This window comes from Struthio camelus, chromosome 3, assembly GCF_040807025.1.
Source record: "Struthio camelus isolate bStrCam1 chromosome 3, bStrCam1.hap1, whole genome shotgun sequence".
NCBI classification, from domain to species: domain Eukaryota; kingdom Metazoa; phylum Chordata; class Aves; order Struthioniformes; family Struthionidae; genus Struthio; species Struthio camelus.
In genome coordinates this window covers 42,274,084-42,290,572 of record NC_090944.1, presented here as the reverse complement: position 1 = coordinate 42,290,572, position 16,489 = coordinate 42,274,084, and the positions used below count along the sequence as shown (strand labels likewise).

The window sequence follows — 16,489 nt, the reverse complement described above, 5'->3', positions numbered from 1 at the left end:
CACCTGGTTTAATTCTTAGGGTTTTGTGTATTTTGTATGTTTACATGCAAGTGTATTCTAAAGTCACATCTGCTGGTGAAGAACTTTTGAAAGTAAGTTCATGCCAATGTGAGTTTTGCTTCTTTTGTGATGGCTAGGAATGCTCATTTTGCTCCAAGAGAAGCTCCTAAAAATGAGGACTGGCCCAGTAAGTGAACAGGCCCATGCAAGCGAGCAGCGAGAGAGACCTGTTGTATCTACAAGCTGGATAACTTCCCTAGTATGTTCCAAAACAGTAGGAAATAGCCTTGTTTCATTCTTCCTAACCACCCAAGTAAGCTGAGGTCCAAATATCCCTGCTTGCAAACAGTACGGCTTTCTCTCTGAACGCACGTATGGACAGCTTTTCCCTGTTACTATATTATTAAGGGCGCAAATAACCTGTACTTTAAAGACTGTCACATTAACCTGTGGAAATCCTTGTGACAAGATGCTAGAAGTCTACATGGGTTTAAAACCAGCTGGACAAACTCATGGAAGAAAATTTAATCTAGGATTAACTAATATAAAGACTCCATTTCTGGCTCAGGGAACCCCCACATTCATTGGTGTATCATTGGTGGTTGAGAGAATACTGTGGAGAAATACCGCTGTATGCTTGTCCTGTTGTTACAGTCTTCCCTAACTGTTCATTATTGGCTAGTGTCACTGTTGGACAGTATATTAGGCTAGACTGAGCTTCCATCTGTTTTATGTTCTGACATTTTAAAATGCCTTTGGCTACTATACAGATGGATCATAGTTGGCTGATATATAGTTGGCTACTATAAAGCTAGATTTGCTTCTAGATGTAAAGTGACCAGTGCCTTGCAGCTCCCACCGCCATGGGTCCATGGAGGTGGAACAGAAGAAATCCCTCTCCAACAGAGGAAGCAGAAGGCTTGTTGGGGTCTGTGTAGGAATTCAGGAATGATATAACCAATCTGGAGAAGTTAAAGATGTCACAAACTCCAGTGGAGATCAGAAAAAGACATGGGGTGGGATTCAGCTCTGTATTAAGACAAATGTCTTAATTCAGAGTCAGGCAATTATTTCAACTTAGGAATCCACATGTGAACCAGGTGTTTAAATTCCCTGTGCAGCACAAGGAGATCAAGTCAAGTCAATCAAATGTGGTGCAGGTACCCTTCAAGAAGACTCCCGTTGGCTGCTCAGCTGGCTTACTTTCTAGGCTTGATACAGAAAATGGCTTGATTCAGTTGCCTGAATTTGTACAGTGCCATTTGAGATGGTCTAAGGTATCTGAGACATCCACTAGGGCTGGCAGATATGCTAACAGACCTGGGGGCCTGTGCCCTTAAGGAGAAGTAGCTGAAGAGCAGGGCATATCATGTAACCACAGACACCGCTATTTACTCAGTTGTGCTAAGCCCTAGGTCTTGACCGGCCATACAGGAAGTACAGACACGTATCACATATGTAAACATCTACAAGCAAACTTCTAAATTTAGCTGTGTTTATCTGGATCTGAACCTCACATAGAGTGTACTAGATAGCCGTGAGCAACACGGACTGTGCTGAAGAAAGACTATCCCTGGCTGCTAACACAAAGACAATTTGACTTGTCCCACCCTACTCTGATCAGAGCAGCAATGAAACAGCAATTTTCAGCTGGTGGTGACTGGCTAGTCAGCATCAAAGAAACGTTCAGAAAAACAGTGTGCACTCCTGCTAATCAGTCTTGGGACTCAAAAAAGAGAAAGGCCACCCAAACATTAGGAGGTTGCTTCAGAAATGATTAAAGTTCATACTGATGGTCTTGCTCCTTTTGATTTTTTTGGTTCCCATCAACCACTTTGTGTGGTGGTTTTTTACAAAAGTCAGTGATTTGCCCCTTCCCTTACTCCTTCCCATTCCAGGTGCTCTGACAGCACAGTCCTGTCCCTTCCTCCCGCAGCCCTGCCTGGCTTTGCTTCCCCTCGGAGGCAGGGAAGACAGTCAGGCAATTATTTCAATGTGGTTTAACTTGCCAGAAACAGGTGTAAGATAAATCAAATTAAACGTCTCTTGGAATGAAATGAAAGAGTCCAAAGGAAAGCTTGCACCAGTTTAAAGTTGCTTCTGAATAAGTTAAACTGGCTTAGTTTTCTTATGTAAGCATACCTGTACCGGAAAATATAAAAGTTAAGGACTTTATGATACTCTCTCCATCATATTTTTATCCATCATACCTCAGGTGCCTTTTCCCCTGCTTTAAATAGGAAATGAAAATATTCTTCTGAATTTCCTTCTATATTCCACCTGAATTTGGCTAAGATTTCCATGATATTTCTGTATTTTAAAAGCCTTTAACAAACATCTATCAATATTTCCCTTTTAGTGGCAAAACTTAAATCAGGAGGAAAAAAAAAAAAAGCTAGAAAGTAGTAGATGGGTGAAATCCCAGGCTTATTGAAGTAAAAAGCAATATTCCAATTAATTTAACTGGGACTAAGATTTTACTCCACACTTGCTGTAAAGCACCAGGAAACTTTGTAAATAATGGCAGTCGAGGGCAGTGTAACTCCAAACCTCTTTATAAGAATGTATTAGAAGGCAGAATTTTCTGAAGCACATTTACCCCTTCGATGTTTTCCAGGTAATATCTTCTGCATGAACTTCCAAAATGTTAAGCATCTCCTCAGCTATGAGGCTGATGCTATTCAGTCTTTAGAAATATTTCTCATTTTATTGTCCTTGCAGATAGCATCCTCCCTCATAAACTCCAATCTGAGATTGCAGATCTTCTAGGCAGCTCTGGGCAATGTTTGCTTTGAACACTTCATTTCAAATTAAATTTCAAACAATGAATTCTTCCATGTCACATCTTTCCTCTAGTATGACTCAAGAAAACCCTTGAGATTAGATGAAAAATTTTTAAAGTGTACCTTAGCAGAGGGTTTTTTAGTTGACAAATACTGTGTTAACATCGTGTATGTGTCAATGCCAGGTGGTGATGGCCCAGTTGAAGCACCTGACGAGAACAGGTGAAAGGCGGAACACAGAAACTTTACTTGGATATAGCAAAAAATTCAAAAGCCTTGATATGTCATCAGTACAGCTCTTTAAAATTGCAGGAGGAAGGTCAGGATGATGTCAAGAAATGTAATTAATGACCATCTCTCACCTGCTCAAAGCTCATGTATGCACTCAAAAGTAACACGCAAGCTTGAATTCGCTTTCTTTGTTTCATATTCTTCAAAGTGTTATTTATAATAAAGTTGCTAGTGATAACTTTTTATGTTGCCTGTGTTTAATGCTGATGGTGTTGGAATGTCCTTTCCTTCTAAATAAAAATGAGGCCTAGAGCCAATAGAGATTAAATGAATCTTGTAATAGATTTTCCCTGTTTTTAATCTGAGTAGAACATGAGCAACATTTAATCATTTTAGGCTCATCATTATATCACTGAAATAGTTAACGTTTGCCGTAAATTCACAAAAAGTGCTCCTAGTTTATACTTACTAAGGGTATGCAATGGGTCTCAGTCACCACGTCTGCAGCCCAGCACAGAGGTGCACTGACCTACACCAGTGTAGGACGCATCTGCCTCAGACACCACAGGAATAAGCAGAAAATCTCAAGAATGTGGTTTATCTAGCCTGTAGCTTTATTAACTCACAAAGGAAATTAACTGGCTACAGGTAATTTCAAATTTAACAACAGCCAAATTTAGGCTGCCCTAAGGCTCTCCTTCCAAGGTCTAATTTTGGGCTAGAGTTATCTATTAAAAATATTTCTTCTAGTGGTCATTTTTTATCAATAATTCTCAGACCAATTCATTATCCTAAAATTCAATGTAAATCATCAGAAAAAGCACTGTAGTGCTTTTTTTTTAGTGATTCTGTGACGTGGCCACTGGAATCTATAATCAACCAAGAGCACTGAGTCTACTTTGATAGCAGTTCCAGTCGGCTACAATGGCACAAGTTATATATGCATCAGGCAGCACAGCGAGCAATTACTCTCACTTGCTAAGGATTTTAAATAAATTTTGGTTCAGATTTACAGTAACAGCTACATAGAAACAATAATTTCACAGCTTTCTAGTCTGGCTCACAAGGAGGTGTAAGCAGTGAGGTGTAAGGAGGGAATACCCAGCTTTTCAGTTTTTCTAGTATTTTTTTTGTACGTCAGTCATTCCAGTAGCTTCATCATGTTTACTGCTGTTCTCAGAACTCCCTCCACTTTGTCTACAATAATTTCTACAGCTAGCTGGCAGGGGCCTGAGAGTATCGTTTAATCAATTTTGAAAGGTACTTAGAATTTTAATCAGAGACTACAGCACAAAGTTAACACAGCACACATCTCAGAGCACTATATTTGAACACGCCACACTATAAAAACTTCATAACAACAAAAATACATTCAGTGGGCTCTATCCTAAGCTGATATAAATCGGCAGTTTAAAGCAGTTTAAGGTATAGCCTAAAGACTAACACCTGACTTAAGTCATGCAACAGTACCTCAAAATAAGATTGCTTTTTTTCCGACTCCTAAAAGAAAAGGTCTGGTTACACCAACGTGTCTATAGGAGCAGCAGCCTTTCTGCACAGCCTGGTAAGATATTTGGCCTTGGTGCATTCCATGCTCCTGTAGGTTAGCCAAAAAGAGACTTTCACAGAGTTTAAAGCTTCTGAATACCCTAATAGAGGGATATTCAGAGAGGGAAATAATTGTATCATTATTCATTGAGCACTTGTTGAGAAAGGTCATAGAATGGAAAAGGTCATTTCATCATCACTGGCTGCAAACATGCTTTTAGCTTCAAACAACAGCTTAACCACTTCCCTCTACTGGTTCAAGAAGGCAAAGAACAAAATTCATGATTACAGCACGTTGTTATAGTTAATCTTAAAAGAGTTAAATTGTAATATTTTTACCAGATGGCAGTTCCTTTGCTGTCAATAGCAATTCAGTTGGATATTTCACATAATTTGGTCTAGCGTGGGCTGAACTTCCAGTGACCTTGCATTCATATTTACCTCAAAAATCAAGAGTTGTCAATACTTTTATCCTAAACACGTCCAGAATCTTGACTGAACAAGTCTTTTAGGATTAAACCTACAATCAAATCTATGGTTAGAGAGATAATGGATGCTACCATACTTAGAGAGATGACAGTTGTTACCATGTTTTGTAATTTACCCTACTGGAAAAAAATAGAACTGCTCATTGATAAAGTACTATCCAGTATGTGCAAAACTGTCAAAGTCTGAAAACTGGATTTTTACAAACTACTCAAGCAACACACAGTGTTTTGAGATCACCTGAATTCACCCTCTGAAACATGATACACTCAAGCATTAGTCTATGTCTTTAAAAAAACAGTTTAAAGTCATCCAGTGAATTGTATCACCTGTCCATCCCTAGTGAGACGAGGGAGAGGCAGGAAACTGACTTCTGCACCTCCCACAAACAGCAGAGTTACTTTACAGGAGGAAGGACTCAATTTTGCAGAAAAAAAAAGTCTAAACAACATCACCAACAACAAAAACCCCAAGCAAAACAAGATACACTGAGCTTTGGGTGCACTAAAAATAATGGTGCTTAGCTTATCTTGAGCAAAAATTGCTTTCTGCAATATCTGAATATAGCTTTTCTTTCTGGTCTGGAACCTGATCTTTCTACTCAGATGCCAGGCAGGTTATGATTAATCATCACCTACTAGTAAAAGTAATTGGCAGGATATCTTCAGGAAATTCTCGGGATACGTGACGCTGTTTGATTTTTGCAGATGTTGTTGTCACTCTAGCCAAAAGGTCTTTGCATTTTCAAATATCTAACACCCTCTGGATGGAAATCATACCAACTGTCATTGCAGGCAAAATGAGAATCAGTGGTTTCACGTGCTTTTGTAATCTTTTTTCAAGATGCAGAACAACGTGGTGTTTTTAGAAATAAGAAAACGCAGTAGTTCTGTGTATCAAGATAATTCTCAGAGATAAACACACATGAGTGTGAAAATTGAATGTTATTGCTGTCAAACACCAGGAAGGTGGGGCTGCAGGGTAGTGGTACACAGGGGGAAAAAAAGGAGTTATACAAAAATGTGTAACACTGAAATGGGTAAAAAAAAAACACACAGATTTTACTACTTCCACTTTACAGATTTTTTTTCCTTCTAAAAATGGAAAATGGCTACATTTGTCACTGTCTTCAGGTTTAAGGAGTCCACTAAAACTGATCTTTGCATAGGAACTTGGATTTTCTTACTCATCAGTTCAGTAATACTCCAGTGAAAAGATCAAAAGAGATGAGAACTCTCTTGAACCCTTCTTTCCTTTCCTGGTCTTCATTTACAATATATTGGAGTCATCTGAGTAGGAAAATGATTTTAATGTGAAGTGAGAGTGACTTCCTGGAAATAGGCATCTTTGCCCTGGCATATACGTTATTTTTACATAGCCAAAGTGGGTCTATTTGAAAAAGCAGTTCATCAACATGTAAAGCTATCTCTTCTGGCAAAGAGAAAACAGACGAGAGAAAAATTATTTAAGATGAATTAAAATATATATAAAGTAGAGGTATAAAATAACATATACTATTTATGATGTAGACAATCTATATAAAAATATTCTAAAATGTAATAATACAACGGAAAATGTGTTATGTTTCAGTTATTTTCAATGCCGTGACAAATAAGTGCTACATCAAATTGCAAGTGTGTTACAAGAGATCGCTTCAAGGGCTTTGAAATCGCAAACACTGTGAGGATTAGTTACAGCACTGTGTCCCGATACTGAAATTCCAGATCTGGAATATTTGGAGCGTTGCCTGGACTGCAGTGCGGGGCAAGGACGGCTCTGCCAAGCAGCCGCGAACGAAGCAGCCCTAGCACCAGAGAGGTGAGCCTGTCCCCGCGAGGGGGCACGCGCCGGGGCCAAGTAGGTGGCAGCTCATGGGGGTACGCCGTATGGGGGTAGCTGCCTCTGCAGTACCTCAAACGGTCACCAAGGAGGGAAATCTCTGCTCCTCACTCCCAGCCCGCGCACACACGCACACACACAGGCACACTGCAAATCCTCCTGGGAGACTGCCGGAGGTTTCAGTCCACTTTGCACCATCCCAAGAGTGAAAAACGACAGTCCAGAGAACTCATCCTTCAAGATTTACTCATTATCCTTGTGCCATCCAGTTATCTAAAACTTTTCCCGCTATTGCCACAACCCATCTGTGTGCCACTCTCCCCACCTCCTCTATGTTATATATCCTCTATATGCTCCTTCTCACTGTGCAACCATCTCATAATGCTGTTTCCGCTCACTGCTGGGTCATTCTCTCGCCCATCCTCTCAGTCCTAAAATAGAGATACACCACACTGTCTGGATGGCTCAGCCTCTCCAATTTCTAAAGCCCTTCCTCACACGTATCCCTCTGATTCCCTCTTTCAGTGCTTCCTTGGAGGCTCCTATCTCCACTTCATTTCTGATTGGGGGGTCACAGGCTTATATGTGCAAGTGACCAAAAACACTGAGCGAAGCGTGCCTGTGGGAACATAAACAAAATCTGTCCCCTAAAAATGAATACATGCACACCTCTGCTAAACGTTTGGTTTTAAGCCAGTCATTATGTGGCATTTCTTCAGCCTGCCCTAATGAAAAAGAGTAAATTGGCTGAAGATTTCTTGCCTCAACCACAGAAAAAGAGCTGTATAGTCTTTCTAAGTTGAGAAGAACTATCCCTGCTTCCTCTAAATATGAACACTCCTATCAGCCCCAGATGAAGCCTGTTCTTTGTAGGTACCTTAGTCTGCCTTCAGTACACCTTGAGTAAGGCTCTTTACCTTACAATGTAATCATATGTTCCCCCAAAACAAAATAAAACTAATTTGGAAACAACTCAAAGGCACGCTTTAGTAAAATGAACCAAACACAAACACAACACATTTGGAATCTGCACATCAAATAATTTTGGAGACAGAAAAATAAGGAATATTTTCAAAATATCAACATGGGAAATTGTTTAGGCATGGTAACTAATATTCGGTTACAAAATTTCAGAATGAAGAAGACGAGTCAAGTTTTTGTTTTTGTCATTTTTTAAGCCAGGTTCATAATGAGACCCTTAATTTCATCCCCAAGTATGGGTCAGTAATGTTACTCATCGATGTTTCCAGGAACTAGAAGCAGATGTACACTGTTCCTGTGCACAAGCAGCACATTACCAAGCCATGATGATGAACACTATATCAAAATAATGTTATTTACCTTTTGTTTTTCACAGCCAAAACATTTCTCAATTGGCTGAGAATCACAATAGTTCGAACGCCACCGAATTTTAAATTGTAGTTATGCTAACCATTTTTGATTTAGTTTAGATGGACCGAATAAGACCTCGGCAAACATCTTTACATTGTTAACAGCTATCTCAATAAATCTTAAAAAGCTAAGGGCCTTCTGCAAGCCAAAATTAGGTTCAATTACAAGCCTTTCATAGATTTATACTTTATTAGCTTTTTCAAATAATCGATCTTTAACATTATTAATATGCACCTACCAGAACAAAAAAACCCCGCTGTTTATTCTGAAAGGCCTATTTTTGGCCTTAAGGCAGCTGAGAGAAACACGTTTATAAACATATCTTTGACCCACTCTTCATCAGTCCACTTGGTGTCCAACCAAAGAAACAAATCACAAGTAAAACAAGCAGATCCTTCTCAAAAATCTTCACTTACCCTGTCCAATAAATGTTTTATGCCAGGGAAAATAAGCCTTACAAGCACTGGGAAATTAGTGTTTGCCAGTGGCTTTGCTATGTTGAGGGTTTTTTTGCTGGATGATACTAGACCTGTGCGACAAAGTGGCTGGTGTTGTGGAGAAAAAAATAACTGAGGATTAAGTGGAGGGAAAGACAGCAGGACGGATTCCCTCTCTCGCATATATCTGATAAACACAGATGCTCATCAGGTCATGCTATAAGGAAATATAAAGTTACCAGCAAGAAAAAATAAAATAACTACAGGCATGGCAAGACTTGTGTATTGGGAACGGATTGAATGACTTAGGAGTGGTTAGTCAGAAGACAAATATGAGATGGTATGACAGAGGTATGCAAACTAGTGAAAGATACGAAGGCCTGTTGGATGCCTCCTATTTACCCTTCCTTATAAAAACTGAGATCAAAAGACAATTTAAATCTGATACAAAGAAATAAAACGTGCAGTTACCTTGTAAAATTCATTGCCACAGGATGTAAAAGAATAACTGGAGAAAATTAAGGACAAGGCTGGATGTTTCTCTCTGAATTGCTGGAATTAGACTTTTCACGGGCTCCAGATCCCCATATAAGTCAGTCACTGATTATCCAATGTACGAACAAAAGAGTTGCGTAACTGGCCATTTGAGCTACAGGTTTTAATAACCTTCTTAGAGGTGTCTGGCACTAGGCAGGCTACAGAAAGACACCAAAGTGGGCTCCTACGTTACCCACGCCAGCAGGCCACACAGCAGTGCAGGGGTGGAAAGGCCAGAAGGGCTGGGAACAGAGAAAACCTGAGACAGGGTGGAAGTGCACAGCCAAAAAGTAAGTGGGAAGAGGTACATGACAGGAAGGCAGGGAAAACTACAAGGTAACGGTGCTGGAAAGAGTAGAGGAGAGAAGAGCATGTCTCTGAGGGAGAAGAAAAGCCTGCTTGCAGGAGAAATGAGAAGAGAAGAGCAGAAAAGGAAAGAGAGGGTTTGCTCTCAAATTTGTGGAGGGGGAAAAAAACAATATGCAGTATCTGCCTGAGGTACCTAATCTAGGTGCCTAAGGCAGGAAGTGTTAATCGAAAGAGATGTACTCCTACCTTACGTTTCCTGAGCCATCCTCCAGGGGCACGTGGCTCTCTGTTGACTAAAAACAGCACTTGCGTTCCTAACCTATGCAACTATTTTGGATGTCTACGCAGTCAGTGTGAATACCTCCCGGGAATCTTCTGCTTTGGTAAATCTGGAATATGCACAGACAACGCAGAACCAGAGCTTTCCAACCACTTCACGCTCAGCTATCAGCCCACCTGCATTTCTTATCTTAGCCTACGAGGGGCTGCGGTGCCAGCAAGAAGCTCTCATGTCTCAGGGAAGACCAGTGCTATTGTCTCGAGGAGAAGCAGGAGCGAGTACAGTATGAGCTCCACTTTCCTTGAATTCTCCGAACTGCATGAAAATAGCAGGGGTTGTGCCGTGTCACCAGAGTGGTGAGCGTTGCGTGGCCAGGCTCCTCTGGCCAGTGGTGGGACGGCCCCCAGGAGCACCCGCTGTCGCAGCCCTGCGTCCTGGCTGCGGAGCAACCCTGAACCGCGTAAGACAGCGAGAGAGCAGCAACAGCAGGGGAGGAGGAAGGGGAAGAAAACACAATTTCCTTCTGTCCCTAACACTGTCTCCCACCGGGCTTTAGGAAATGCGGGTTTATTCCAGTTGGCGATGCATGGCCCATGCGTGGGCCACCCGGTGACCACCCCTGGGGCTTCCCAATGCGAGCCATGTGAAGAAGGAACCATGAAGCGCTGCTCAGCGCCTGCCAGAGAGGGAAAAAAACATGATGTGATAACACTCTCCCAAGCCCAACAGGAGGCGATCCCAAGGCGAGATCTTAAACACAGTCACCTATCAGTGTAAAGGTCAAATCTTCACTTTTGAGGGTTATCAGCACCATCCTCAAGGTAAAATATGTAATCTTTCTTTCGGAGGAGACTACAGCTTCCAGGAGCCTACTGCTTAAATGCTGGGGGTGGGAAGGGGTGGGAGGAAGTTAAAATATTGGTAGTTTATCCAATTTGCTATCTAGAAATATGCCAGAATTTCTATATAGCTGTACTAAACTTGAGATATAAATACTGTAGCACTGTTACATTGTAAAATCCTTCTTAATTACCGCATTTAACACAACATCTGTAAAAGTGAGGAGTTTAAAAAGTACTTTTTCTTTTCATATACAAGTTTTTTTCTAGCGTAATAGTTTGTGGGTAACCATTTGGGGCACAATCAGAAAAACAGAGATTGCCTGTAATTCCCGCTGGACCGGATGGGATCTGGATCAGATTCTGCTGATCAGGCTTTCAGCTGATTAAGCAATGCTGGTGGCAACATGTAGTTCTCTGCAGTGATGTAAAAGAATATAAACATCCACGGAAACCGAATTTCTTCAAGCCTTGTGATCAGTTATAAGCTAGCTGCTACGCCGGACGAAGAGACGCGGCAGTCGGTTTGACTGTCCTGAGCACAACAATGGGCAAAGCTTGTATTTTAACCTGTCAGCACTGTCAGTTAACAAATTAAAGCTGAACAGATAACAGCTTCTTGGTCGTTATCTAGCTAAAGCTACGTTTGAAGAAACCAACGCTATATCCAAAACAAAAGAAAATGCCTATTTTGCTAAATGATGACACATCCAATCAAAATGAAGCAATTACTACTAACCTGACCGTACCTAGGACCCTTATCCTGGAGAACTTGCTCACATATAAATGCCCTGAATAGAAATACACTAGTCTTCTGTAAAGATAGAAATACAGTCACAACATAAAACAAGGGTAACTAATAATTATAATAATGCTAGTTAAATTAAAAGCAGCAGAAAGACTGAAAGACGTCCAGCGGTTATAAGACAGCAGCATGTTGCAGGCTATCATATGTTGTAGGATGAGTGCAAAAGAAACGAAGTGATTTGCGAACAAGGATTAGTAAAAATGTAGTTACTACAGAAAAACATGAATGAGGCAGTTGCCCACAATACAGTACCTAGTCTAATCACTCTCACTAAATTTCCCCTTTTCCCCTAGGACTTTCAAACCATTCCAGAAAAATTCCTTCAATATACACCAAGCAGATGACTCGTTTAGACCTCTTCAACTTTTTTCATCAGTGTTCACGGGGGGTGGCTGGCACATCACAAGAGAAAACATGATTTCATCACCTAAAACCTGCAAGTGTAGGTACTTATGGCTCAGATCTGGAACTGAGCATTGTATAATGAACGAAATCAAGGTATTAACATTGAAATTTATGTCAACATTCTGCAAGAGCACCCCTAAAGAAAGTAAGTACAGGCAAGCTAGTAAAATAGGAGACACACTAAAATTGACTTTTGAAATAAAGTGATACAACAAGCTAGTGATATCACAGTCTCAAGAGAGGTCACGTATATGCTGAGGATAGAGTAACAGGCAGTTGCAGAAGTCCAAAATAACAAACATCTAACATAGGATGCTCTCATGAACCGGTATGAAAATGTTTCTAAATGATTCGGATTTCTGCCTGGAGAGTATAATTCACCTCTACACTGAAGCAAAACTTGCACAGCCACCGCAGTAGCAATTCTTTTCAAAGACAGCCTAAGGAAAAGAGCCAACAGTTATTTGAGATGGGAGTTATGAGGAACGTCACACAACCAGTGCAGTTGTCGGTAGCACGACATTGGAAAAGAAGCCAAGAAAACAGAATATTTCCTTGCATATCAGTTAGGTTCTGAAATGTTATTCTCCTACATCATTAAATACACATATATATATATACTTAGATGCCAAAAATGATAAAACTTGAAAAACAAACCAGTTATTGTACTGCTTTTGGGACTCCATTATGCTGAGGTAGGTAGAGACGTATATTTGGCACAATCCTGTCTACCTCCTTACCTTCCACATCAGTGCTGTATGTTAACAACTACTTAATTTTGGAATGGAGAAGCCTTGAAACATATCTATGGCTATTATGAGCATCTATGCTTTCTATGGATATGATGAGAATTCAGATTAGTAGGGCAGGGTTTGAGCATCTCAACTCAAATAAAGAAAGGTAGTGGAAAGAGATGCTATTTCTCTGAGCATCTTGTGAACGGGGCACCTCTAGTAGCAAAGAGTTTAGAGCCAGTCTCTAAAAACTGAACGTATCAAGTCTAAAACCAGAAAACGATAAATGCTTCTTGGTCTGTCTGTCAGCTGCTTACCTGATTCTTACTGTTCCTTTCCATGTTACTGAAACCTTGTGGCTCATAAGCAGCACTGGAAATTTTACAATCAATATATTTTCCAAGATTCAAATATTACAGATCATCAATCATTTGAAAGACTCTGTAACTCATTTACAGAATGCGAGTGAGTATGAACAGAGAATCTCATTATTTGCAAACTATTAGACTGTGACATTTGACTTCAGGAGACTTTCTCATCAAAGCTGAACTGAATTAAGAATTGCTAGCCATTTTAATGCATGTACTAAGCTTTATCAGTCTTATCTGGGATGGACGTAAGTATATAATGTTTGGGAAAATAATCTTCAATAGTTTCCTAAATAGGCGGCTTCAAAGAAAGTAATTTCTCATATCACAAATAAATTCTTAGAGCAAAAGGTCCCTGGCTTTTAACAGATTTTCTGATTCAGTTCTGTCACACTGCAGCGCTCTAAGCCATTCCATCCATTCTGGTCTGGATCTCTTCTAATGTGTACTACTGGAATTCTCTATTTACAAATGACTGACAATTCACTGAATGAACAAAATTAGAATTTCTCACATAGCAGATGAGTACCATGAGCACCAGGTAACAGGGTAAATCAACACCTCTCTCTGGAGCAGTTAAGAATTATTGATTGATGTTTGGATAGCTTCAATGGGGCTGAACGATGGGAATTTCGTGCTCCAAATCTCCCAGAGCATGAATTTAAACATATTTTATCCAGAAAACAGAAACTGGATTGTCAGCTAATCTGTAAATTTGGGAGGAGTGCTTCTAATCTTGACAAAAAAGAAAAAAAAAAATCCAGCTTGAATCTAAAATACCTTCCTTCAGAAAAAGGGCATTGATATGTTTCCATGAATGTTTTTGATTTCAATTAATCAATATTTTTCAATGCAATGAAAAATCATTTCATCAGAAATTCTTCACTAGCTTTATTGACTTGCCTGATCATCAGAGATCTCAGCAGACACCCATAATACAGATATAAAGAAACCTTCAACCTCCAAACCAAAACCTCAAACTCCAAGCCTTGTGAAAAAGAAACGTGACACTACCCACAACTCATCCCCAGCACGAAAGAAGGAAACGTTAGCCACATGTTACTCGGGTTGCCCAACTCATGGTAGGTGCTCTTCTACTCAAAATAACCTGATAGTGACAATAGTGTAAGAAAAAATGACACTCAACAAATGGAGATCGCTGAATTCTTTAGAACATACCAGAAAGGAATTTCAGCATGAACAGGATCATATCAAACCTGCAAATTTCTTCTGAATAGCAGGCAGACAAACTCTAGAAAGAAAAGACCAGTCTGATGTCTTTACACATAGCAAACAGTATCTGAAATAGTGAGGGTATTTGCCAACAAAAGTAAATGTGAAAGAATGAGGCCCATAGAAAATATTCAAATGACATTACATTTCCTACATATTCTTAAAAATTGTACTGCCAGGATTGTCAAACGTGACATGCCGCTAAATATTAGTTTTAAAAACCTACACAATTTGGGACCAACTTAATTTAAACAGTACCTCTTTTCTTTGTACGTAGTTATGGCTGCTGAAATTATCTAAGGAAGTTTCACTTTCCAGTCTTGAAGGGACAAATCTTTTCCTTTTACTTTGGTGGACAAATCTACTGGTGATAATTGGAATATTTTCTTGAATAAAGTGTGCGGCTAAAAAATGAGTTTAACTCAGGCTGACAGGAGAATGTTGCCAGAAGAGCACCTCAATAAGGAATTTTGTCCTGCTGGAACTTGGTTTTCCTGGGATTTATTATGAGATGTGATGTGAGGTGTGTCTCTGGTCAAGCATATACTTAATTCCAGACCACCAGTAGGTCATACAGAGTTCAAATTATACTGGAAAGGGGCTGTTTATATTTTTTATCATGGGCAACAGATTTACTCTCTGTCTATATTTAGACTAGCTAATGTGTTTACATACTAAGGTGATGGACACACAACATATCATTACATAAATATATTGAATTAAAACAAATTAAAGGTTCAGCTGACCTTGTAACGCACTAGATATGGATTTGTTTGTGAAGGTTTGACAAAAGTACTCTGTGACAGCTCATTACCACTCTAATTGATGAAAAATAGATCCAGTAATATGCAACAGCCGCTGCTATCACTTAATGCTCTGAAACATGGTTTGCCAGTTATGAAGTTCAAGAGCTTGATTACAGATAATGGACTTAAGCTTCCTGTAGAGAATTTGTTCATTTTCCAGCCTCAACAGAATTTGAACCTGTGACATTTCCATCACACTGTAGCTTGATGAGAGGTAAAATAGAGGCAGCTGTGGGGAAACTACTAATTGAACTAACTGGACTAACTGAAATTCACGAAACGTTCCACTGGACTGGACAATCAGTAAGTCTAACTGCCTTGGAAAAAAAGTTATATTGCTAGAAGCGGGCTCAATTTTCAGGCGAAATCACTCCCAAATGGGAGTTTCAAAACCCAAAATTGAATTTAGAATTTGCATTAACGCTTAGGCACCAAATTTCTGTGCTCAAGTCCATCCAGACAGATGTATGCTCTAGAGAATTTTGCCCACAATAAAGGAAACAGCAAATACGGAAGACAGGCAAATACTACGTAAAGTAAGGAAGAACTCCTTTCCTTCTTAAAGCACATATAACAGTGGCCATATTACAGCCATAAGTTAGTGAGAAACACAGGGCTTGCTAAGCAAATACTATTGTAATCTAAAAGGGCGAGCCAAGGCTATTTTTTGGAAATGCTCAGGAAAGCAGGCTTCTCACAACCGAGGAGAATAAAGAACACATTTGGTATAACTACCTTATTAAAGTGAATTTGGAGAATAAAGGATAATAGGGAAAAAATATTTGACTGGAAAGATGACTCTGTTGACTTCCTATGCCATGCGAAGCCCTTTCTCAGCGGCTAGTACGTTCTGGTTATGAAATAAGGAGATATGACATGTTATTGAAGCACAACTAGAAACGAACTTCACTGGACTTGATAAATCAGCAAAAACATGAAGGAAAGTCAGAGCTGAGCCAGTTATCTGACTGCTGCTTGCTATCAGATGCACCAGGTGGAATGGCTATTATTACTGCCTACAAGGACCACTCTCAGAAAAGGCATTTAAAAGCTTTCTAAAAAGCGCTATGCAAAGTATTAACTCGTCTGCTGATAACTTCAACTACATGAGTGAGATGTTTCAAGGGAACCGGGTCACTGAAGGCCAAGACAAAGAGGAAAGTTGGGAACAGGAACAGGAACAGGAGAGGTCTGGGAAACTGTCCAAAATAAATCCACCAATCAACTCCAAATGTCCCCCCAAAATGTCAAGACAGGCACAAAGGTGTAGTACTCTGGTTGAAAAATGTACCTTTCATGGCTCAAACACCTAAATATTTGCCCACCCTGACTTAGGAAAAATTGTAGCAATATTAAACTTCAATTATACTTAAAACCCCTCTCGGTACCAGGGTCCACAGAGGAAAACCTTACCCATAACACAAATAAAAGAATATTTACTCCTATATGTTCAC

General features: G+C 39.9%; 1 protein-coding gene across 2 annotated transcripts in view; it reads right to left on the bottom strand.

Moving 5' to 3' along the window:
* KCNQ5 (potassium voltage-gated channel subfamily Q member 5) overlaps positions 1-16,489 on the bottom strand; it is a 304,972-nt gene that overhangs the window by 53,515 nt on the left and 234,968 nt on the right. The gene's annotated exons all lie outside the window — the stretch shown is intronic.